This window comes from Capsicum annuum, chromosome 6 (assembly GCF_002878395.1).
Source record: "Capsicum annuum cultivar UCD-10X-F1 chromosome 6, UCD10Xv1.1, whole genome shotgun sequence".
Taxonomy (NCBI): Eukaryota; Viridiplantae; Streptophyta; class Magnoliopsida; order Solanales; family Solanaceae; genus Capsicum; species Capsicum annuum.
In genome coordinates this window covers 2166715-2193124 of record NC_061116.1, presented here as the reverse complement: position 1 = coordinate 2193124, position 26410 = coordinate 2166715, and the positions used below count along the sequence as shown (strand labels likewise).

The 26410-nt window shown below is 37.2% G+C and overlaps 1 long non-coding RNA gene across 1 annotated transcript; it reads right to left on the bottom strand.

The window, feature by feature from the left end:
* LOC124899220 lies at positions 1-1797 on the bottom strand. The gene is made up of 2 exons (XR_007056332.1): positions 673-1797; positions 1-554 (listed from the first exon to the last, which is right to left on the bottom strand). It is a non-coding gene; the product is annotated as an uncharacterized LOC124899220 (long non-coding RNA).
* Between the last annotated feature and the right edge of the window lie 24613 nt (positions 1798-26410).

Genomic DNA, 26410 nt, shown 5'->3' with positions numbered 1-26410 from the left:
GAGCCCAAAAATCCCTCACTTTCTCTTTTTAAAAAATAAAATAAAATCCAGCCAATCTTCATACAAGTACAATGTTGAAAATGAGGGGGAAAAACAAATGCTCATCTACTCAATTTCTTTTAATATTCACACAGAGTTCAGTTGAGACTTTCATCAGATCACATTGGCCTAATCAAATTATGTTGCTTTAAAGTTATTTGATGATCTTGCTCTTTGTTAGCTGCACATCTTGCTTTTCCTGTCATATCGGGAGTTCCTCCATATGTTTTGCTCAATGTAAAATGGATAGCGGGTTCCTTTTTGGTGATTTAGGAAGATGCCATGATGAATAACTCCCACCAACTGATTCTTCATCCCCATCCGAACCTTCCTGCATTGGACTTTGTGATCCAATCCCTCTAGGTGATTGCATTTCTAACGAGCTTCTCAATCGTCTGTTGCTTCACAGCAAATTAAGAACCAAGAGTAACAGCTCGATAACAAACTTTGAAACAAACTTCTCTTCTTTGTTAAGTTCATCAATCCTATGCGCTTAATGAACTTAAAGGTGCCACCTGCAGAAAAGAAGCCACGGTTAGAAGATATATTATCACAACAAGCACGAGCGATAGTACTCAAATTTCTTGCTTGAATGCAACAGTGCATCTTTCCGGTACACATTAAGACGAGTACATTTTTTCCTGAGCTAGTTTGTCTCAAGTTTGAGATTGCATATCCTGAATTGATGTGATAATAGGCACGGGAGGATTTTTAATAACATTTACTGCTGCAATACAGCAGCACCTATTCGAACAAGCTGATTATTAGATACAGAAGCATCTCAACTCCAAATGCTTGTCGATGGATGATTCTTGGTGCACGTGAGTTCCACCGCTTGCATTGGAATTTCTCTATAACTTCCTTCTTTTCCAATAGCAGACAGTAGGAAACTCCATGATGTTTCAATGAGAAACTTACAGTGGAAGTCCCCTGTGTTCGGTGGCAGAAAAGTCACAGTGCAAGGCATAGCAGCGGCATGCCTACTAGGAGGTGAAGTGAGCATGGAGGAGCCGAGGGCAGCAATGAAGGGTTCTTGAAGGTAATCAAGATGGAAGTAAACCATGAAACTTGAGAACTAAAAGAAGGAAAACAGAGAGGAAGAATCATAGCAGTGATATTGAATGAGTAATTAATCCTACAATGCTTGATATGGTTCTTTATATAGAGTATGTGTTGAGTTAGTTATAACTAACTCAACTACTTGTGACTCACTTTAAGTCTCTAACTGCTAACTAACTACACTTGTTAGTTGAGTATCTTAACACCCCCTTCAATCTAGGAGGTATAAAGATGTTTAGAGCTCCAAGCTCGGACAATAGATACTCATGCTGATATCTAGACAAGCCTTTAGTTAACACATCTGCAAGCTGCGCCTGTGTAGGTATATAATTCACATTAATCAGCCCTTGTTGCAGCCTTTCTCTGATGAAGTGACAGTCAATCTCAATATGTTTTGTTCTTTCGTGGTAAACTGGATTAGCAACAATTTGGATGGCTGATTTACTGTCACTATATATCTGTATTTGCAATTGCACCTTGCTATCTACTTCCTTTTAAGGCACTAATCAGCCCAATCAGTTCAGAGACTGTACTAGCTAGGCTTCTATATTCAACCTGAGCTGAGCTCCTTGAGACTGTAGTCTGTTTCTTAGGCTTCCATGAGATTAGTGAATCTCCTAGTTTGATCATATAACCTGTAACTGATTTCCTTGTAAGAGGACATGCTTCCCAGTCAGCATCACAATAGGCAGTGATCTTCTCATTTGAGTTACTGGCTAACAACAATCCTTGACCTCGTTGCTTCTTTAGGTACCTGATTACCCTTAATGCAACATCCAAGTGAAACTTTTTTGGTTGCTGAAGAAACTTAGAGTTTGAGTGCTATATGAGATGTCTGGTCTTGTCATATAGATACAAGAGCTTTCCAACCAATTTCTGGTACATTGTCTGATCTACCAAAGGATCATCAAGAACATTTTTTCTTCAAGTGATCATCATATTGTACAGAAGTTAACTTGGCATTAGTATTAATATGAGTGTTTGCTGGCTTTGCTGCAGATTAACTAACCTTAGATATCAATTCCAGTGTGTATTTCCTCTGATGCATAAGGATCCCAGCTTTAGACCTGGTAAACTCGATCCCCAAAAAATATTTCAACTCCCCTAAATCCTTCATTTTGAAAGCTTGCTGCAGTTCCTCTTTTTTGTCTTGAATCAGTTTCAAAATGCTCCCAGTGATGAGCATGTCATCTACATATACCATTATAATAGTCATTCCTTCACTAGACTTCTTGATAAACAAAGAGTAATCATGTTGGCTTTGTTCAAACTTCAGATCAATAAGAGCTTCTGTCAGTTTGTGATTCCATTGTCTTGGAGCTTGTTTCAATCCATACAAGGATTTGACAAGTCTGCACACCTTCTCCCCCGGACTTGAAAATCCTTGAGGCAGAGTCATGTAGATCTCATCCTTCAAATCACCATGTAAGAATTCATTAAAGACATCCATTTGATGAACATGCCAATTCTTTGAGGCAGCAATAGCTAGGATTGTTCTAACAGTCACCATTTTTACAACTGGAGAGAAAGTTTCCTTGTAATCTATACCTTCTTTTTGACTATAGCCCCTTGCAGCCAATCTTTCTTTGAACCTCTCAACTTCACCTGTGGCTTTATACTTTATCTTGTATATACACCTAAAACCAATTAGCTTCTTACCAGTAGGAAGGTCTGTAATCTCCCAAGTTTTATTTTCTTCAAGGGCATGGATTTCTGCTTGCATGGAATCTACCCATCTTTTATCTTTCATAGCGTCTAAGTAGTAAGTTACACCAAGGTTGATGTTGCCATTATATAAGCTTGATAGGTTGGTGACAAATGAGTATAATTGATGTAGTTACACATAGGATACTGAAAATTATCACTAATGTTCAGTAAAACAAAATCTTTCATCCACTTAGGTGAATGTCTCTCCATAGAAGACCTTCTCTGCATCATAATCCCATTGTCAGGAGCTACTTCAGGAACCACAACTTATTCATATGCATCATGCTCAACCAGATCATTTAGCTCAGTTGCATCTGGTTCAGGGACTTCAACATGATCAGTAACTGCAGTTGGAGGAGGCTGTATTTCTGCAATCTGTTCAGTAACATGTGTAGTAGGACCAACACTTGTATTATTCATTGGATAGCTAGACACAATGTTCTGCATCAAACCACCACAGTTGAAGAAAGGGTCAACAAATACATCATTGTTAACCGTGGCACCTATTTCAGCAAAGGGAAATCTTCTCTAAACAATACATTTCTACTGATAAAGAATGACCTAGTGATAAGATCATATAGCACGTAGCCTTTTTGAGTGTCTGAGTACCCCATATGTACAACCTTTCTTGATCTATGCATTAATTTGTCATGTTCATTCAGAACCTTTGCAAAGCACAAACAACCAAGTACTCTTAGACGAGTAAACATAGTTTTTACACCATATAACCTTTCATAAGGAGTCTAATTTGATACTGCACTACTAGGCATTCTGTTGATCAGGTAAACAATAGCTAAAACATAGTGTCCCCAAAACTTCAATGGTATTTTAGCCTAAAATCTCAATTCTCTAGTTACTTCCAAAATATGTCTATGTTTCCTCTCAGCTACTCCATTTTGCTGAGGGGTATATGGACAAGATCTTTGGTGAATAATTTCATTGCCTATTCTCATTACCTTGATAGTTTTGTCAAACTGTGTGTTAAGATATTGAAGGAATAACTTGATAGACACACACACCTCTGATTTAAGCTTTAGTAAAAACACCCAAGTATTCACTGTAAGAAAATATTTGTTCCATCAAAAGTAGTTGTATTATATGGACCCCAAGGTCAAGATGAATCAACTCAAAACTTGATAGTCTTAACAGAACTGGAAGGAAAAAACTAATCTTGTTTGCTTTTCAAAAGGACAAATAGAGCATTTAGACACTTTATATACATCTTCCTTGATCATATGAAACAATTTATTAAGAACTACTGACGAAGAGTATCCTAATCTTCTATGCCAAAGCTCTATATCCCCTTTCTTGGATAGTGATTCCTTAGCTTTTACTACTAAAGAAACTTGGGAGTTATCTGTTTTTGAAAGATGCTTTAGCAATAAGTAGAGACCTCCTTCCTCTTTACCAATTTCCTTTACCTTCCCAATGGCTCCTGGAATACACAAAAGTGGGGAAAGAATGTGATTGAGCAACCAAAGTCCTTGGTTATCTTGCTCACAGATAGTAGATTGTACGTGAATTCTGGAATATGAAACACATTTGTGATAATACTTCTAGTAGATAGAGCACAAGATCCCATGTGTGTCACCTGTGATGCCTCTCCATTAGGTAGAGACACTTTTTTTGTCTCTGCACACTTAGACATAGAATCAGGTAAGAACATATTTGACCTAGACCCCATATGATTGGTGGCTCTAGTATCAATTATCCACACTTCACTATTCTCATAAATAAACAACACTTTACTTGCACAGTTGACTGCATCAAATTCATCAACATTTCCTTTAGAATGACCACTTTGAAGCATCAGGAGAATTTGATCATACTGATCTTTGGTAAAGGTGCATCCCTGCAGCATTTCTTTCACAGTTCTTTTAGAATCTGTAATGGTGTTGGGCTTTAAAAACTGAGAATCTTCTTTACCATGAGAACCACCGGAATTGTGATTGATCTAGCTTCCACTTTGGCTAGTAACATTCAACCCATACATGAGTTTGCCTGAGCTTTTTGTACTTGTTGCTCCAGACCATAAACATGATTAGTATTGACCATGTGTGCACCATTATAGTTTCCAGACCCAGTCTTCTTCTTGGATTTGAAATCAGAAGGAAATCCCACCAGTTTATGGCAATATTCTTTGCTATGTCCCTTGCACTTACAGTAGTCACACACCAAACCTGCATTTCCTTTAAACTTCTGAATCCCAGCAGAACCACCACCAATTTGTCCAAAATTATTACCAGCCTTAGAGTACATAGCAATAGACTCCAGATTGTTAGATGATATAACATTTATTCCAAGATTTCCAGTAGAAATAACAATTGATTTTTGTGCTTCATCACCCATTATCATAGCATAGGCCTAATTGATATTATTAAGGGATTCATTAGTAGAATTTGACTTCTAGACTGATGGCATACTTCACTTAATCCCATAAGAAACTGATAGAGCTTTTGCCTATTAATGTGAGCAGCAAATCCTCTGGACTTTTCACAATCACACGTAGGTGGAGGGACAAGAGCCTCAAATTCATCCCACAGATTCCTCAATCTAGTATAATATACAGAGACAAATGCCGTTCCTTGTTGCAAAGTGGTGATTTATTTATGTAAACTACAAGTTCTTGAGCCATCTAAACGATCAAATCTCTCTTTCAAGTCATCCCACACAGTACACGCGTTAGAGGCAAATAAAATTCCACTCAACAAACTCTTAGAAACTGAGTTCATTAGCCAAGAGAGGACAATTGCATTGACCCTCTCCCATTGACTCCATAACTCTTCTATGAATACATCTTTTCTACATGTTCCATCAATCAATCCCATCTTATTTCGACCAAGTAATGCAAGTTTAATTGAATGACTCCACAACGCATAGTTTTCAATACCAACTAATTGAAAAGATATTATGCTAAGGCCACTAACATCTATAGGGCTCAAGAAAAGAGGATGATTATAGTCAATACCTTGACCTGATATTGAAAATCCAAAATTGACACCATTTTGAGCAAATGAACTGGAAGATTGTCCACACTGCATTTCTCCCCATTTCTTTGTTCACTTGTCATCTTGAATACACACTATAGAATTTCTTGAATACGAAACAAAAGAAGAAGAAGAAGAGGAGATCTTATTCAACCGGAAAGACCCCCTGTTTTGCAGAAGCTAATGCTGAATACCAGTTATGAAACTAGAATGTTGATTTCTCAAAAATCAACTCAATCAGTAACCCAGAAACAACAACCAAATCCACTTTCAGAGTTGAATTTGTGCAAGAACTAGCAACGGCAATAACTCAGAATTCTCAGAATTTGAGTTCTACTACAAATGAACCTGGTTCTGATACCATGGTTCTGATACCATGGAGGTAATCAAGATGGAAGTAAACCACGAAACTTGAGAATTAAAAGAAGGAAAATATAGAGGAAGACTCATAGTAGTGATATTGAATGAGTAATTAATCCTACAATGCTTGATATGGTTCTTTATATAGAGTATGTGTTGAGTTAGTTATCTAACTCAACTACTTGTGACTCACTTTAAGTCTCTAGCTGCTAACTAACTACACTTGTTAGTTGAGTATCTTAACAGTTCTACTTTTGATGGGGACAGAGAAGGTTTGTGGGAAAGAAAGAAACTTCTATTATTTATGCTTCAGATTATGAACTTGAGAATAACAATTCTTTAAACATATTGAGAGATCTGTTAGAGTTGTTTGGTACGTAGATTAAATTATAGCAGATTGTAATTTCTGAATTATATTATACCATATGAAAGGTGATAACATAATTTCATAGGTGATGGGATAAGATGAATTATACCAAGACTTAGACGAAAAATCTGCAATTTTTGTCGTTCGCTCATTTGACCTAAAAAAAACTCCGTCTGCCCCTCCAAAGTAACAACGATCCATTTAATAGGCCATCAGGGGTTTTCCCAAGAAAGTTTTTATCAAAAATAAAGTTGGAGACCGCATCCCATCAATCCATAGGCTAACACCCACCTAAAGTCGCAAAAAGTCCACAATTCCTGTCGTTTTGCTTATTTGACCTAAAAAAGCTCTGTGATCCCATCTAGAGAAACATGATCCATTTGATAGATTGTCAGGGGCCCGTCTAAAAAGTTTTACCCAATAATATTTTTGGAGCACAAATCCCTATTAATCCATAGGCTAACACCCACCGAAAATTGCAAAAAATCTGCCTGCATTTTTCTATCATTTTGCTCATTTGACCTAAATAAAAGCTTCGCTCTATAGCATCACTATCCATTTAATTGGTCGTGAAGGACTCACCCAAGAAATTTCACCCAAAAATAAAGCTGGAGAGCAGCACTTCTCATCAATCCATAGGCTAACACCCACAAAAAGTCAAAAAATAGCTGCAATTCCTGTCGTTTTGCTTATTTGACCTAAATAAAAGCTCTGTCTGCCCCTCCAAAGAAACACATTCAATTTAAAAGGTTTCCAGGCATGCGCCTATGAACTTTCACCAAAAATAAAGTCGGAGCCTGCAGCCCCAATTAATCCGTAGGCTAACACCTACCAAAAAGTCGCTAAAAATGAATAATTCCTACTGCTTCGCTTATTTGACTTAAAATAGCTCCGCCCGCCCCTTTAAAGCAAGACAATCCATTTGATAGTTCGCTGGGGACACACCTAAGAAGGTTTCTCCAAAAATTAAGCCAGAGACCGCACCTCACATTAATACATAGACTAACACCAACCGAGAGTCATGAATAATTCACAATTCCCATCATTTCACTCATTTGACCTAAAAAGGGTTCGCCTGCCCCTCCAAAGCAACACGATAAATTTAATATGTAGTCAGAGGCCTGCTGAAAAAGTTTTTTCCAAAAATAATTCCAGAGCCTGCATTGCCCATCAATCCATAGGATAACACCCACCAAAAGTTATAAAAAATCCACAATTTCTATCGTTTTGCTCATTTGACCTAAAAAAGGGCTTTGTCCATCCCTCCAAAGCAATAAGATCTATTAACTATGTTGTGAGGGGCTCACTCAAGAATTTTCTCCCAAGGAAGTTTCACCAAAAAATGAATCTGGAGCCCACACCCATCCATTAATCTATAGGCTAACACCCACCGAAAGGTTCAAAAAATCTGCAATTCCTGCCGTTTTGCCCATTTGACCTAAACAAAGCTCCGTCCATTCTCCAGAGTAACACAATGCATTTAATAGGTCGTCAAGGATCTCCCAAGATTTTTAACCCAAAAATAATTGTAGAGCATGCACCCCACATCAATCCATCGGTTAACACCCAACGAAAGTTAGAAAAAATCTGCAATGCTTGTCGTTTCGCACATTTGACCCTAAAAAAAGATCTGTCATTCCCTCCAAAGCAACACAATTCATTTAATAGGTCGTCAGGGGCCCACCCAAGAAGTTCATTCAAAAATAAATTCAGATCCTCCTCATCAATCCATAGGTTAACACCAACCGAAAGTCGTGAAAAATCCACAATTTCTATTGTTTCACTCATTTGACCTACAAAAACCCTTTCTCCCCACCCAAGGCAACATGATCTATTTAATAGGTTGCTAAGGTCCCTCCCAGGAAGTTCCACCAAAAATCATATTGGAACCGGTAACCCCATCAGTCCATAGGCTAACATCCATTGAAAGTTGCGGACAATCCGCAATTTTCCTGTTGTTTTGCTCATTTGACCTAGAGAAAAGCTTCATCCTTCCTTTCAAATCAATTTGACACATTTATTATGGCATCAAGTGCTTGCCCAAGTATTTTCTCACAAAAATAAAGCTGAAGCCTGCACCCCCTCATCAATTCATAAGTTGACACCATTCGAAAGTCGCAAAAAATCCACAATTTCTGTCATTTTGATCGTTTGACATAATAAAATGGTTTGTCCATGCCTCCAAAGCAACACAATCCATTGAATAGGTAATAAATATCCCACACAAGAAGTTTCATTTTAAAATAATTCCGGAGTCTGCACCCCCCTCAATTCATAGGCTAACACTCATTAAAAGTCGCAAAAAATCCACAATTTCTGTCGTTATGTTCATTTCACCTATAAGAAAGCTCTGTCTTCCCCTCATAAGCAATACAACCCATTTAATAGGTCATCAGAGGCTCACCCAAGAAGTTTCACTTAGAAATAATTTCATCCCTGGAAAGTTTTAAAAAATCAACAAATCCTGTTGTTTTGCTCATTTGACCTTAAAATAGCTCCGCTCGCCCCATCAAAGTAACATGATCCATTTAATAGATCTTCAAAGTTCCACGTCAGAAGTTTCACCCAATAATTAAGTCGGAACCTGCAACCCCCGATCAATCTATTAGTTAACACCCACCGAAAAATAGCAAAAAATCCACAATTCCTATCATTTCACTCATTTAACCTAAAAAAAGCTCTTCACGCTCCACCAACGCAGCACAATCTATTTAATAGGTCATCAAAGACATCCTCAAAAAGTTTCGCTCAAAAATAATTCTTGATCATGCACACCCATCAATCGATAGGTTAACACCCACCAAAAGTCGTGAAAAATTCGCAATTCTTGTTGTTTTGAGTATTTGACCTAAAAAATAGATCTGCCTTCCCTTCTAAAGAACCACAATCCATTAAATAGGTTGTCACGGGCCTTTCCAAGAGGTTTCGTCTGAAAATAAAGATGGACCTCGCAACCCATCAATTCATAGGCTAACAACACCCTTCAGAAGTCTCAAAAATTCGTAATTCCTGCCGTTTCACTCATTTGCAGGGGTGGCTCTACCCTTTGGAAAAAAAGGCGGCCGCCTTAGGCCCCTAAATTTGAGAGGCCTCATCTTTTTTCTAGTAATAATAGAGTATATATTTTAACAAAAAAATATTAAATATTATTTTTAGAAAAAATAAACTTTTTATATAAAAATATTTAAAAGGAGTTTGATATATCTAGTCCATAGTACTATTGTAACACCCCGCATTTTGGACTAGAACGAAAACCGTCCTTTCTATATGTAGACAATCCAAAATCCATAAATCCGATGTAAATTTTCCATGTTAATCAATTATGTAGTGTGGAAAATTGAATGAGCTTTCCGTCGATATAAGATTCGCCCAAATCCGATACCCAGGCAAGATGTTATGGCTAATTTAAGCCCTAGTCATAAAACACCGTCATTTTAGTGCTTGGCGTGTCATGGAGGGGGTCTATTTAACAATTGTCACATTCTAGTAGCCTAACGCGATTGTGGCACGTCGCGCTGAAGTTCCAGGTCCCAACCAGTGGGACAACGTGATGGCTCCGCATCGCGGTGACCCTAAAAATCCCATTCAGCCACTGCGATAGTGGCGCGTCGCAGTGGCTCATAAAATTGGGCTCCCAGTTATATTTTATTCCGTCTCATTAAGGGTATATTAGGTATTTTCCACCCCCTTATCAGCTTAAATACGGGATTATACTCACAAGTGACCACATTATTCATATTTTCTTCAAAAATTCACAAGAACACTCTTTAGTATTTCAAACTAAAAACCCAAATAACTCAAGATTCAACTGTGGGTTTTCAAAACTGATTGAAGATTTGGAATCCCCAAACCGTAGGTTTCAAGAATCATCCATCATATTTCTAAATTGAGGTACATGGGGTTAATCTTAAAAACTACATGGGCTTGTAAACACTAGAACATGATTTAAAGATTATCAAGCATGGATTTAGAAAGAGGTTTTTGAAATACATGATTTTATTAGGCATTATGAATGTTTAATTGTATTGTTGATTTGGTCTTTCGGCCTTTCCCCCTTAAATTGATTTACATGTATATGTATATGTATGAAAATTTAGATTGAAGACTGTTTGAGAGCCCAACTTATGAAATCCCTCTCTTTTATGATGACTTTAAGTTTATGATCTTAATGTGAAGGATTTGAAATGCATGATTTATGGCTTGAAAATAGTTTACTCAAATAGCATAGTATTTTGAGCATGATTTAGAGATTTAAGAGAGCGAGTTTCTTGATGTAAATATATTTTGTTAAAAGAGAAAGATTTTCATGAGATTAAGAAATTTGACATGGTCACCTTGTTTCATTGAAAGGTTGACAAAGAGAGTTGCATACAATTGTTTACATAAGTTTTAAAGAAAGTGTTCTTTGAAATGATTTATTGATATGGTGGTCCCAAATTTATGTTTTGAAAACAGATATTGAAATATGCTAAAAATGGCTCAGAGATGTGACTTGCAAGTCAATGGTATGACGATACCATATAAATGTATGCCATAACAGAGTTAGAGTTTTCAGAGTATGTTTTCAGAGAATGCATGTCTTAAAGAGTTAAAAATGGGCATAAGAAAGTTGGGTGGTTTCCTGAAAAGGGATAGAGTTCAAGTAACTCTTAGCCTAAAATCGTGATTTGCCGATCTGAGTATATTATTTTTACGCTGGCGACAGCCATGTGGCATAGTAGAGTCAGAGACTCCAACCCTTGCGGCACACTTGGGTTGGAGGCTTCTTCGCGGAGTCAATGGCGGATTCCATATAGTCCGTGAAATTTCAGAGTTGTAAGGTATACCACCTAGCGTAGAAGTAAAACAAAGAGTGTCACAGAGTTCAGATGATTTTACAGAGTCTTTCGAAAATGCCTATGAGATTTCTTACTATATGATATGGTTATGAACTGTTTTAAATTGCTCTCATATATGTTGAAGATAAATTATTATTTTGGATTTGCTCTGCGTACCAGTACATCTATATTGACCCCTTCCTCCTAGGTTCGGAGGCTCAGTCTAAGGGTCCATCTAATCAGTAGAGTATTCCAGAGAAAAGTGATCCGTGCAATAGTGAGCCTTCTTTGTTCCAGAAGGCCTGTTATTTTAGATTATGTATTTTGTTGTTTTGGTCTACTGGGGCCTTGTCCCAGTTTTTAAAATAGTTTTGAGATATAGTAGAGATTTTGCAGACTGAGTCAGATCTTATTCAAATATTTTGAATTGCAGCTTTTGTTCTTATGTCTTGAATATTAGAGTTAATGACCATCTTTGCATATCAGATTGTATTTATGCATCTTCTATTATTATATAAATATTGTACACAACTACCAGATAGAGTAGGACATCCGAGCCTTCAGGGTTTGGGTTGTCCGTCACAGCCAGGCCCTAGTTCGAATCTTGACAAGCTTGGTATCAGAGCATGGTTCATGGTCCCAGGGTGTCTGTGAAATCGAATTGGGTAGAGTCTTTTTTATGGGTGTGTAGCGCTCCATACTTATAAGTAAGAGGCTACTAGGCATTTAGGAATGTTTCCCTTTCTTCATATTCTAGTTCATGATATGGAGTCAGAATATTCCTTTTTCATACTCTAATTCATGCTATGGTGTTGCCCGTACGAAAGTAAAGTTATCCCAATTCTTTCCTTACTTTGATGTGCTCAGATATGTCTCATTATTAAGGTGAATCAAGTGCAGAAGTTTAGAATTTAAATGGTATGGTCCTTTCTGATTGAGACATATAAGATTTTGAAATTGTGCAAGGACTTGAAAAGAGTCTGTTAGTGCCTTAGAGTGTATTGATTCTAGTGTGAACTTTGATTCTGATGAAATCGTGCTTTTCAGCCTGCGGTATTAAGTCTATTCAGTCTTTTTTAGAATTTATGTTGCAGATGTTACATTTAAGGGAAAATGATGTGTAGCAGAATGTTGGAACTATATTTCCACCCGAGTAGTAGTATAAGTTAAGTGTCAGTGTCAAGACCTATTGGTGGTGATGTTGGACCAAGAAGTTGGTGATGTGAAGTCACAAAGTTAGAAGTTAGAGTGAGGGTGACTTTCGTGTAAATAAATATTTTATTTAAATAATCGATGTTTGAGAATGATTTACCCCTTTTTAGTGATAAACTAATGTGGTAACTAGTAGCATGTGTGGATTGTATGGTAGTCTGTGGGGGAAGTGTTTGACTCAGATTTTTTTTTTATACAGAGTAAGATATGTATTCTTAGATCATTGATTATTGTGTGTCAAGTTTCTATCTCTTGTAATCTTGTTATCATTGTGTTGTTGAAACTAAAAGTCTAGTGAAGCCCTGTGAGGCCTATTTCGATTCACTAGCAACTTGTTGTTCATCTTGTTGTTCTTGTGTTGGTTGGAATGGGGAGTTTAGAGGCGTAATGGCAAGAAAAAGTGGTAAGGGCAATTTATTGAATGTATGTATAGCCGAACCTTTTTCCATGAGATTGAGTTGGTATTAAAGTGATACGTCCTTGTGTGTTAGTTTAGTAGAAGGTAGAGAAGGAGTTATTAGCTAAGGTGAGTTGTTGTTTGCCCGAAGTATGAAAATGGATAGATTAGCCAGTAAGTTATAATTACAGACACAAGGTTGTGTGTGGAATTTGAAGGTAGTTTAAATGTACGCTTGGGTAAGTAAGTGTGATGTGAGAAAGCTGTATAAGTAGATAAGATTGTATAGGGTTATAATATAGGATTAAGGTTGACCATGTCTATTATGTGACTTTACCCCCTCTCCCCCCCGACCTTCTTTTCTTTGGTAGTTGTAAACTAGTACTACTTGTGAGAAGGTATGTAGTAGATTTTGAGGCATAGGAGTGATGTTATGAAGGTGTTTTGGTTGTGGGTTGTATCTAAATAAAATGAGATATTTGGGTAGAATATCCCAAACGAGCATCCCGAACCATGAAGGCCCGAAACACCCCTGTCTATCTGGTAATCATGCACATAATTCATATGATAAAAGAAATGCGGAAGATACACAATATTACGGAAACATGGTCATAAGTCTAATAAAATCAATAATGGGAAATAAAGTCCCACAACATCTATCAACATCTAAAATCCGTCTGCGAAATCTCTACTACATGACTAATAACAACAGTCTAAAATCTGGGACAAGGCCCCCAGTACACCAAAACATGACTAGAGATAAATATCTAAAAGTAAACAGGCCTTCTGGAATATAGAAGGCTCGTTACTGCACAATCTGATCTGCGATCTGAAATATCTACTATTCATCTGGACCCTAGACTAAGTCTCAAAACCTGGAAGGAGGGGGGGGGGGGGGGTCAGCACAAAAGTACCGACATGCGAAGCAATCCAAAATAGAGTAATTGAATATATATATATATATATATAATACATGAGAGCAATTTTCATCAAAACATTATGCATAAAACAGTTTCTGAAAAACACATGGGCACCTTCTGAAAACATATAACCTGTCTGTAAATTTCAAATTCTGATCTGTGTATTAATTCTGAGTTAGGTGGTATCCCCTACAAATCTGATATTCCACGGGCGATATGGAATTCGCCATTGACTCGGCGGGGAAGTCTCCAACCCGAGTATGCCGCAAGGGTTGGAGTTCCTGAATCTGATACACCATACGACACTTAAGTTAGCGTATAATAATATACCTGGGTCGGCAAACCACTGTTTTAGGTAAAGAGTTGTCTGAACTCATGCCTTCTTTTAGGAACCACCTAAGCTCTCTTTCTACCCTATTTTAGCCTTTTCTGAACATGCATCATTTTGAAGTTCTAAAACCTACAAATCTGATAAAGTCTAGTTTCTGTATTCGTCTGTGTCTGTTATGGCATTTTGTGTGTTTGGTATCGTCATACAAAGACTTGCAAGTCATGATTTCTGAGCCATAATACATTAAGATAAATCTTTCATTTAAAGCAAAGCTTAGACCACCCAAAAACATGCAACTGATATAGAAGATTTCGTGTTCCGAAACTCAAGTCAAAATCATGCAAAAACTTCATCAAACATGTGGTGGTCTTGTGCCTTTAGCAAATCATTCACTCTTTTATTACGTGCATTATGAACATTAAACATTCATGCTAAATTCCCTCCTTAGTGATTTAAAACCACCTTTAAATCATAACAAGAATTCAAACATTTCATATAGTGTTTTTCAAGAATGCATTGCAAAATAATTCATATGCTATGAAAAATCTGAAAATTCATAATAAGAGGGAATTCACCAAAAGTCATGCTCTCAACAAGAATTCGTTCTTAAAAACATGCTTTCATACATACATATTCTCAAATCCCTTTGGGGAAGGTCAAAAGACCAAAACAATGATGTTAAAACATCTAGTACATGAATATATACATAGTTTCAGAAACCCTATTCTAAAACATGATTTTTCTATGCCCATGAGAATTTAGGAAAACCCCGCGTACCTCTATATAAGAAGATGATAGGTGCTTCTTGAAGCCTACATTCTGGGGATTCCAAATATGCAATTAGTTTTAAAAACCCACGGTTGAATCTTGAGTTGCTTGGGTTTTTATTTTAAAACTCTAAGGAGAGTTCTTGAGCAATTTTGATGAATGAAGGTGTATTTTGGGGTCTTTGGAAACTGAATTTTGTGTTTATGGCTAAATAAGGGTGGGAAAAGGACCATTTTGCCCCAAAAACGGAGTGTTTAAGTCACTTGAAACCATTACATAGGCGCCGCATATGATATCGCATATATTTACATAGGCGCCGCCTATGATATCTCCTATATTTATATAGGCGCCGCCTATGCTATCGCCTATGCTTTCTAGTGGTCATGTACGATTGGTTAGGCGACGTATTCTACTTAGAAAGGCCATAACTTCTTGCTCGGGTGCCAAATTTTAGCAAAATTGGTATCGTTGGAAAGCTAACTCGAAAACCTATCATTTTACACATAGCAAGCTCTCTAATTCGATATATACAAAGAGTAATGGTCGATAGAAGTTGACACAAATTATAATGTCCACTTAAACTTAATCGATCAAAGTAGTTTTCAACTTGTCCTTGAGTCAAAGGACCTCTATGGTCTAAATTCAAGCTTGAATGGATTCACATACTACGCAAATAATTAACATGCCATATTGGCATAGAATTTATGGCTTCGGGCTTATCAACGCATTGGAATCATGGTCTATATTGTATCCCGAAATGCAGGGCATTACATTTTTTCCCCCTTGGGATCATTCGTCCCCAAATAATGGATAGAATGTAGAAGTCTTAAGGGTATGGGATAACGCAGACATGATATGTTCCCTAAGAAAGAATACACTAATCGGAAACATGACTATAGGATTGTAACTACTGATGTTTTAAATGCTTATGCCGGACATGCATATCCGAGGCATGGAATACACAACTGAAGTGACTCATAGGCTGAATTCTCATAATGAATCATGCATATCTGATGTATGGATCTGTGACTGAGTTGTTCTCATGAATGTAGGACTGAATACACTGATAAGATGAACTTTTCTATTGGACAATCATTTCTAATGCATGCATATCTGACTGAACTGACGTATGAACGTATGACTGAATACGCAATGATAACTGGTGCGAAGCTTGTAATAAGAATCTATGCATGCAACGGAATGGGGTATCTCCCTTTTGGGACACTACGTGCCTCTATGAATGCTCAATTCACTAGGATACTCGGAAAATTTAGACAATGCACAAGGCACCTACGAATTGATTCATAACTGAACATCCAAAATTTGAACCTAATGCATGACGCATGAACTGAGCTATACTCGCAATTACTAGTATACTCTATCTTGGAATAGTATCATGTCTGAGATTTTGGATAGCATGAATAAATGAAAAGACGAGAAAACAAGTCATGTGAATCAGACTGCTAAACTGACTTACTGACTTACTGTCTATACAGACTGAATTAGGCTAGACCCTCATATTTAACTGGACCATCTCATCAACGCTCTCTCTAAGGTAGTTCTAATAGTAATAGGGAGCCACGAATCTTGGGTATGGATTACACAAGACATCTAACTGAGGAAATCACAACATTGACACTACTCTACAGTCTAGAACATGGACATATAACTCCTAAATTAGGATAGAATTTTCAGACCTTTGGCAATACAACTTCTTACTTTCAGGCTTAGCGCACTTCCCGAATATCCCTTAATTATACTATTCCCTATAAATATGATATTCATTCAATTCAACTTAAATTTCTCATATGAGCATTGACAAATTTTTTTCTACTAATGTCTAAAATAGCTTAATCCTTACTCCGCGATCAAGCCTAACTCTAAGTCACAAAAATACAACATGCTACACCACGCTATTATTCTAAACCATATGATGCCACCTTCTATACCTCTTTTAAAGATCACATTCTAAGCATAACATACCTTACCACTTCAATGACTACTCTGAACTCTTAATATGAAGTCGCTAATGCATATTGCGACCTTCCACTACCATCCCAAAATATCATTCAAGCCTAATTTATAACCACATATGAACTTCAAAGCAAACACTCATAAAGGCATACTTCACATATTCTCTAAACCACTATCAATATCACTCCCATGAGCTACCCCAAGAACATACACATACAAAATTCCACTAACCATCACATAATTAAAAACTTGGCCCCAAATCTTACTTTATACTTATGGCCTTATCTAACAAGCGTACTATGATCTTCCATCAACAAGGAATAATTACTCACCACCACTATCATCGCATATGCAGGAGTCACAAAAGGTTAGAACATAAGATCAGGAGGAATGAAATGATACTATATGAAGCTTGACACTCATCTGAGGCCTGAGGAATAGCAAAACAATAACAGGGACTCACCAAAGCCCTCTGAATTTAGGGTATTCATGGCTATAAGCTGAATCTCTCCAATCATTCGGCCTAAAACATGAGTTATGAAAACGGAGAACATTATAAAGCGTGAGTACATGACTCTCTATCATATATATGAACGTGAACTGATCATGGAACTAAATCGTAAAGCATGAGTAGGTATTAGGATCACTGATAAATACTGAGATAGGAATGAGTTGAGATTCACCCTTACTTTTTGATGTTCTATATCATCATGACATCACTACAAGAATCTGAGAGTCTTACTTGGTTATTCGTTTAGTCATCTCCCCCTTAGCTTCAAGCCATCATCTCAAGTTTTTGGGAGATACCTTACTAGACTTTAAACTTAACTGGACTCACTGCACTTTGGGTTTTGAAATATGACAATACACAAAATTAATAAAACTTAACCCGAAAGACCATATATGAGAGTGGAACGCCCACTGCTAATACTACCTCTTGAGGCACACTCTATCATTCTGTAACCCCAATAGTCATCATCTATAACACTTAATAACTTTGAATCTTCATGAGTATCCCCAAAGTTGAAGTGCACACCCTCTAGTGCCTCTACTATTATTTCTATTAGCATGACTTTCAAGGACTCGAGCTTAGATTATAACACCTAACATGGGTATCACCAAGTCTTCAATGAGCCACTCTATTTCTATCGTAGTCTACCAACATAGCAACTTCAAACCTTTACCATGAGAATCAAGTTCATATCAAAAGGCTCAACGCTATCAATCAAAGGTCCTTAACTTGGCCATTTAGAACACCATATACCATCTAGCTAGTCTTTTTCCACCTAGCAACTCAACGGTACCACTAGCCACGCGCAACAAGTAATAGCCTTAAAAAGAATGCCACCACCTCATGTCACCTTAGGCATACTTCTACATCACGCGTACAATATCATACATCACTACGGATCAAATAAACCTAATCTCTTGCGTACACCATTCTAGCCTATTAGATCACTTCCATAAAACTGGTATCATTACCCAATCAATCATCACAACTATCTTAATGGGCATCAACTGTTCAAACTTAGTGTCTAGTGCTGAACGTAAACGTGATCTACAACCCAACCTTATGCACAATTCTCACTTGAAAACTATGAAATAACCATCAAGAAACACTAGTACATTAGAACTTCATAACCACACAAAAAAATCGATCGTGACCTTACGACCTTCCTTATCATAACTCATTAGCACGTACTATTTCAACACATCAAGCCTACTAATTTAATTCCACAAAACGTGCAGTCATCGATCTCATGCCACTATTTTTTTTACCACCACATCCTTCACTTAAATTCAAACCTATAGTTTAGCATCACTCATCTACCACCAATGACGAGTGCAAAATAATACGCTAGTCCATAAAATTGACACATTCTATTCAAACACCTTAAAATCCACTACCTACCTTCTCACAAGTTGTACTAGTTTACAACTACCAACGAAAAGAAGGTCAAGGGGTAAAGTCATATAATAGACATGATCTACCTTAATCTAATATTATAACCCCATACAATCTTCTCTACTTATGCGGATTTCTCACCTCATACTTACTTAAGCATACATTTAGACTACTTTCAAATTCTTCAAACAACCATGAGTCTATAATCATAACTTACTCGCTAATATAGCCATCTTCACATTCAAGCAACCAACAAATCACCCTGACTAACAACTCTTTCTCTACCTTCTATTAATAACACACAAGGACAAATCATCTCTTTATCAGCTCAATCTCATGCAACCAGATTTAGCTATACATACATTAAACCTACACAAGAGCAACAAGTTGGACACCAAGTTGCTAGTGAATCGAAATAGGCCTCACACGGCTTCACTAGACTTTGATTTTTGTATTTTGAACAAGAAAATGGGATGAATGACAAGTCAACTATGCTAGTGAATTGAAAGAGCCCCACACTGCTTCACTAGACTTTATTTTTCAACAATACTTTGATGACAATATTTCATGAGATAGAGATTTAATACGCAATATTCAATGAACTAAAAATACACATCTTACTCTATAGAGATAAAATCAGAGTCAAACACTTCCTTCATGGACTACCATACTATCCACACATGCTGCTAGCTACCAAATTAGTTTATCACTATAAAGGGGTAAATCATCCTTACTCTGACTTCTAACTTTGTAACTTCACATCACCAACATCTTGGTCTAATTTCATTACCAATAGGTCATGACAACAATACTTTAACACACACTACTATTTGGGTGAAATACAGTTCCAACATTCTGCTACACCTTATTACCTCTGAAGCATGACACTAGCAACATAAGTTCTGAAAAGAACTGAATACACTTAATACTGCAGGCTGAAAAGCATGATTTCATCAAAATCAAGGTTCACAATAGAACCAACACACTCTGAAGTACTAACGAACTCTTCTCAAGTCCTTGCAAAAATATTATATGATTCGATCATAATGAACCATACCATTTAGACTCTAAACTTCTGTACTTGAATCGGCCCAATGATGAGATATGTCTGAGAATGTCCGAGTAAGGAAAGAATTGGGATGACTGTTACTTTCGTGTGGGCAACACCATAGCACAAATTTGAGTATGAAAGAGGAATATTCTGACTCTATTGCACGAACTAAAACATGAAGAAAGAGAGACATTCCTAAACACCTAGTAGCCTCCTGCTTATAAGTGTGGCGCGCTATATACCTATAAACAAGACTCTACCCGGCACAATTTTGCAGACACCCTGGGACCATGAACCGTGCTTTGATACTAAATTTGTCACAACCCAAACCGGGGCCCTGGCAGTGACGAGCATCCCAAACCATGAAGGTTCGAAACACCCCTGTCATAAGTCTAATAAAATCAATAATGGGAAATAAAGTCCCACAACATCTATCAACATCTGAAATCCATCTGCAAAATCTCTACTACATGACTAATAGCAACAGTTTGAAATCTAGGACAAGGCCCCCAGTAGACCAAAACATGACTAGAGATAAATATCTGAAAGTAAACAGGCCTTCTGGAACATAGAAGGCTCACCACTGCACAATCTGATCTGTGATATGAAATATCTACTATTTATTTAGACCCAAAGACCGAGTCTCAAAACCTGAAAGGAGGAGGGGTCAGCACAAAAGTACTGGCATGCGAAGCAATCCAAAATAGAGTAATTGAATATATATATATATAATACATGAGAGAAATTTTCATCAAAACATCATGCATAAAACAGTTTCTGAAAAACACATGAGCACCTTCTGAAAACATGTAACCTATCTGTAAATTTCAAATTTTGATCTATGTATTCTTCTGAGTTAGGTGGTATCCCCTACAAATCTGATATTCCACGGGCGATATGGAATCCTCCATTGACTCAGCGGGGAAGCCTCCAACCCAAGTGTGCCGCAAGGGTTGGAGTTCCTGAATCTAATATGCCACGCGACACTTAAGTTAGCGTATAATAATATACCCGAGTTAGAAAACCACGTTTTTGGGCAAATATTTGCCTGAACTCATGTCTTCTTCGGGGAACCACCTAAGCTCTCTTTATTTCCTATTTTAGCCTTTTCTGAACATGCATCATTCTGAAGTTCTAAAACCTGTAAATCTGATAAAGTATGATTTCCGTATTTGTCTATGTCTGTTATGGCATTTTCTGAGTTTGGTATCGTCATACCAAGTCTTGCAAGTCATGATTTCTGAGCCATAATACATTAATATAAATCTTTCATTTAAAGCAAAGCTTAGACCACCCACAAACATGCAACTGATATTGATATGGGACAAATGGCCATCTTATCTTTTGATGACATTTTTGGAGGCCAACACATAGAGGCTCAAGACTTGGTCACCTCGAGAATACAAGAACATGCATGGAGGACCCGTTTTGAGCATAACTTAAAGCAATCTCGCATGTGGAAGATTGCTTGGAGCATTTAAGGTTGAGGACTCACGGTTTTGGACCTTAATTAAGGGCATTTTGGACATTAAACATGGTGTATTCACACACCATGGACGTTCCTCTCATCAAGGGCAAAGTGTTCTTTTTATCTTCATTTGTAATATATTATAAATACGCCCTTAGTCTTATTTTCACTAGATTTGGAATGATGAAGAATTGAAAGACATATTTTCTCTCTTTTGAGAGTGTAACACCCTTAGTTGCAAGGCTTGGAAAAGTCATCCTTAGCATAGGGCTTGGAAAAGCCAATATTGATCTTTGCTTGGAAACGGTAGATCTTGAGGTGAGTTCATTCCCTTGGTGGTCACCGTAAGAGTGTGGTTTTGATTGTTACATTCATTAGGGGTTAGTGTTGAAATACACTTGGTTCTTAATCTTGTAATAATTTTGGTCTCACTATCTATCTTTATTTTCTTGCAAATCGTGTATGTGTTGTGTAGTGGACTGTTTTGGGGTCTTCGTTGAATCCAAAACTTGTATTATTGTTGTTCATCTTGTTCATCACGTTTTGTAGCTGTTTTGGTGTTAAAATATACTCTTGTATCTTGTATTCTTGTTGTTGGTAGCGAATTCGAGTGTGGTCTCCATCTTGGTCCTCGAATCCTTAAGATTAGTGGACTGATTTGGTGTTTGTTTCGTGCTTCCCTTGTCTTTCCTGTATCATTTGGTATCAAAGCATGGCTTGATTTTGTTCCCACAAGATCAATCTTGGGCTTGAGACCTTGAAAACTACAAAAAAAAAAAAAAACTGAAATCTGAAAATTCTCGTAACAGTCAAATCTGCCACCTTTGTGTTCTTGGCCGAAAATTGCGTTCTTGTTGTGTCTTGGCCGAGATTTGTTTGTTGTATGTCTAGATCTAGTAGTGTTCTTGTTTGTTTTGTTGTTTTTAGTGTTAGTTTTCTTGTCCACTAACACTTTGAGTCTAGATCTAAACTTGAGCTTGTACTTGTTGAATTTGTAGTTGTCTTGGCCAAGTGTTGGAGATATTGTTATTGTGGATTGGAGTTGGCCGTGTGAAAAATTGTTGGTGTTCTTGAATATTATTGTTGTAGTTCTTGTTGTTGTTGTTGTTGTTGTTCTTGATGTTCATCACCACCTTCATATATTGTTGAAGATAAAGTGAATGCTAAATCCAAAAAGTTGAAGGAAAAGGGTGTATTATTTGTTAGTGTTGAAAGACACTACAACCAAAAAGGACCTATCAATCAAGTCTCAACCACTTTCCAACACTTTTCCATGATTTAAGGATCCATGTTTTAAGGAGAAGTACAAGAAAAAAAGTCAAACCTTGAAAATTGAAAAAGGCTCCAAGACTTATTTTCCCTCCTAAAACAAATTCCACCCATCTAAATTAATTTTTTTTTATCAAGACTTTAACATTTGAGAATAAACACTTGATAAAATCGAACTAATATGTGGCTTCCATGTCATCACTGCTACTGTTCACGCAATATTTCCGAACTCAAAATTTTAGATTCTTAGTTTCATCTTATTGTTTCATTAGTTTCATGTCTTGATTCTAGAATTAATTAACAACTAGTAATCACCTACTTAGTTGTAGATTAATTATTGAATCCGTTTATTCGTGTCTTCGTTATTTGTGTGCTTTTCTCATTTTTAACTCGTAGTAACTTCTTTGTTTCAAGTTCGTAAGTAAATTTTATTTTTGTGTCTTGAGTCGATCAAACAAGAATCTATTCTGGCCACTAAGTAGAATTGACATCCTATTGACTACCGGAGTATAAGCAACTTTCAATATTTTCCACTCCAATTGTGAGAATCACAAAGGTGAGTGAATACGAGTGTTAGTGAGAAGTTTTTACTACTAATCTTGTTTGTTCATTTTGTAGGTTTAAAAGGTGATATAAGGGGAATATGTCTTCGATAGCCGGGGATTATTGTGACTACAACATGGGAGACTATGATTGTAGTGAGGGGTTTTATGTCTATGAAGTTGAGGGAGATTGCGGAGGCTATGAAAATAGCCATGATCGAAACTTGGGCAGATTTGAAAGTTATTGTTTTGAGGGAGAAAATAAGGTGAATGAAGTGCCTAGTGCTTATGGTAACTTTGGAGATGATGTAGGACCTCGTGATGGATCTTATGATGATTTTGGGTCATGTGAGGAGTCTTACACTTCTTACTCCAAACCTAGATTTGGTGTTAGGTATAATCCGTTTGCTCGCAAAGCTTATGAGAGCTATGATGAGAGTACACGTGAGGAGTATGAAGATCCATATTCTCCACTTTGTAGTACTTCTTATCAAAGTCGATATAGTGTGAATGGTTATACTAGCTCTAGTAGAGGTTGTCCAATGAGAAAAAGAGGGTATGCATCTCCAAAACCAAGGGGTACTCGTATGCCTTACAATGTTGATCCAAGAAGGAGTGTACACTCCGGAAAGGTGACCATGTGTGGGATACCAGGATGCCTCATTGTGCTAAATGATAGGTACTATAGAAACTACATCGTTCCATCCATGGTTGACTACTTGGGGTTGTTTCGTGAGCCTTTACTTGTTCCATACTTCTTGGACGGGTTTAAGGTTACCGAGAGGGTCAAGGCTGTCTTCTCCCAATTTGAATACCATAAGGAGGTGTGATGCGATATTCTTCCATTGACATATGGTCATGTATGATTAGGTGCCGATTGGCTTTCACAACATAGAGTTCCAAATGTGCAAAATTGGCCAAATATTATAAGAGACCAATGGGGGAATCGCCTCATAACTTACTTGCTGCCCAAGCCACGAAGAGAAATGCCTACCTACTCTAATCCGAATTATTATGAGAGACAAAAGATTAAGAGGAGTAAGGGAGTGTAGGGTAGTAATCCGAGAGTAGAAAAAGGAGAGGTTGTGTGGAGAAAAGTAAGAGGATTACCACCAAACCATGCTAACATTGGTTGTCCTTCTATTTCTAAGGACATTTGTGTAGGTACCAACATGGCAAGCGAAGAAGAACAATGCCAAAAGGAAGTTTTTGCCCAAACTTTTGGAGGACCTTCACACCATGACAAATAAGAATCTACTCAAGGACTTCAAGGTAAAATGGTAAACTCTTACACTTTTGTACATGTGAATGATAATTGTGTGGCTAGTAGCCCATTAAGTGTGAGTTGTAGCTTGCCTATATGTGAGTGTATTATTTCTTTGCCACTTGATGATGATGTACATGTTGTGAGTGTGGATACACTAGTTGATCCTATTGATGACCGAATAGACTCTTCTTGTAAGATCGATTTATGTCCACCTAGTGTTGAAACCATTATGTTGAATGAAAGTACATTATCTTCTGAAATTTGTGTTGATCAACTTATTTGTGAAAATTACCCACCACTTGAGGATGTGTATGATGTAATTAATGAACCTCAAGTGTGTGATGATGTTGAAAATGTTGATCAAAGTGAGAATGAACCCGAGAGCTTTTCTTGGGGTAATGTTGTGTTTGAAACATCCTTGAAACTTGATATTAATCATTTAGAGAGTGAGGAACTTGCTTGTTCCAAATTTGTCCGTGAGGTAGATCATACTCTTTTTATGTATAATTCTTATTTGAAGATGATTTAAACACTCCTAATGAACCTAGTGGTAAAAATGATGGTATAGCTTGCCTTGGAAGCTATAGCCTATATGCTAACCCACTATGGTGTGAGAGTACTCTTAAGGGTAAGGAATGTGTAGTTGTGGAAACTACTTCTTCTTCTACTTTGTGTGATTTCATTGTTGAGAGTACTCATGGTGATTATTGGGAAACTAGTAGTGAGTACACCCATGAGAGCACCTTAGTAGAAGTCGATTTGAGTGATACCTTTCTCTACTCTCTATTTGCTTTGGATGATATGTATGTTATTGTAGAGAGTATGTCATTTAGTTTGGGTGTAGACCGCGGGAAAGGAAAGTGTTGTCGAGACCCATGTCTATGGCCACTTTTCCCATTTGACCCCGGTGCCAAATTTAGAAATGGTGATGTTGGTGCACCAAACTTGCTGCTTGGTCTACATGACAAACAAAGTGTAACTCTTGATGTATCCTATAACCAAATCCTTTGTACATCTTTTATTGAGTTTTTAATATTCCTTTCAAAGAATTCTTGGTTATATTGCAAATATGTGCAACCTTGGCATATTGAGATGATTTGTTATGCTAACCCTAACCCTCATGCCATAAGGAGTTTGTATTTGTTTGTCCTCTTTTTGGTTTTGCAAGATTTGGATTCGAGGTCGAATCCTTTTCAAGAAGGGGAGGATGATATGGGACAAATGGCCATCTTATCTTTTGATGATATTTTTGGAGGCCAACACATAGAGGCTCAAGACTTGGTCACCTCGAGAATACAAGAACATGCATGGAGGACCCGTTTTGAGCATAACTTAAAGCAATCTCGCGTGTGGAAGATTGCTTGGAGCATTTAAGGTTGAGGACTCACGGTTTTGGACCTTAATTAAGGGTATTTTTGACATTACACATGGTGTATTTACACACCATGGCCGCCCCTCTCATTAAAAGCAAAGTGGTCTTTTTATCTCCATTTGTAATATATTATAAATACGCCCCCTTAGTCTTATTTTCACTAGATTTGGAATGATGAAGAATTGAAAGACATATTTTCTCTCTTTTGAGAGTGTAACACCCTTAGTTGTAGGGCTTGGAAAAGTTATCCTTAGCATAGGGCTTGGAAAAGACAATATTGATCTTTGCTTGGAAACGGTAGATCTTGAGGTGAGTTCATTCCCTTGATGGTCACCGTAAGAGTGCGGTTTTGATTGTTACATTCATTAGGGGTTAGTGTTGAAATACACTTGGTTCTTAATCTTGAAATAATCTTGGTCTCACTATCTATCTTTATTTTCTTGCAAATCGTGTATGTATTGTGTAGTGGACTGTTTTGGGGTCTTCGTTGAATCCAAAACTTGTATTATTGTTGTTCATCTTGTTCATCACGTTTTGTAGCTGTTTTGGTGTTAAAATATACTCTTGTATCTTGTATTCTTGTTGTTGGTAGCGAAT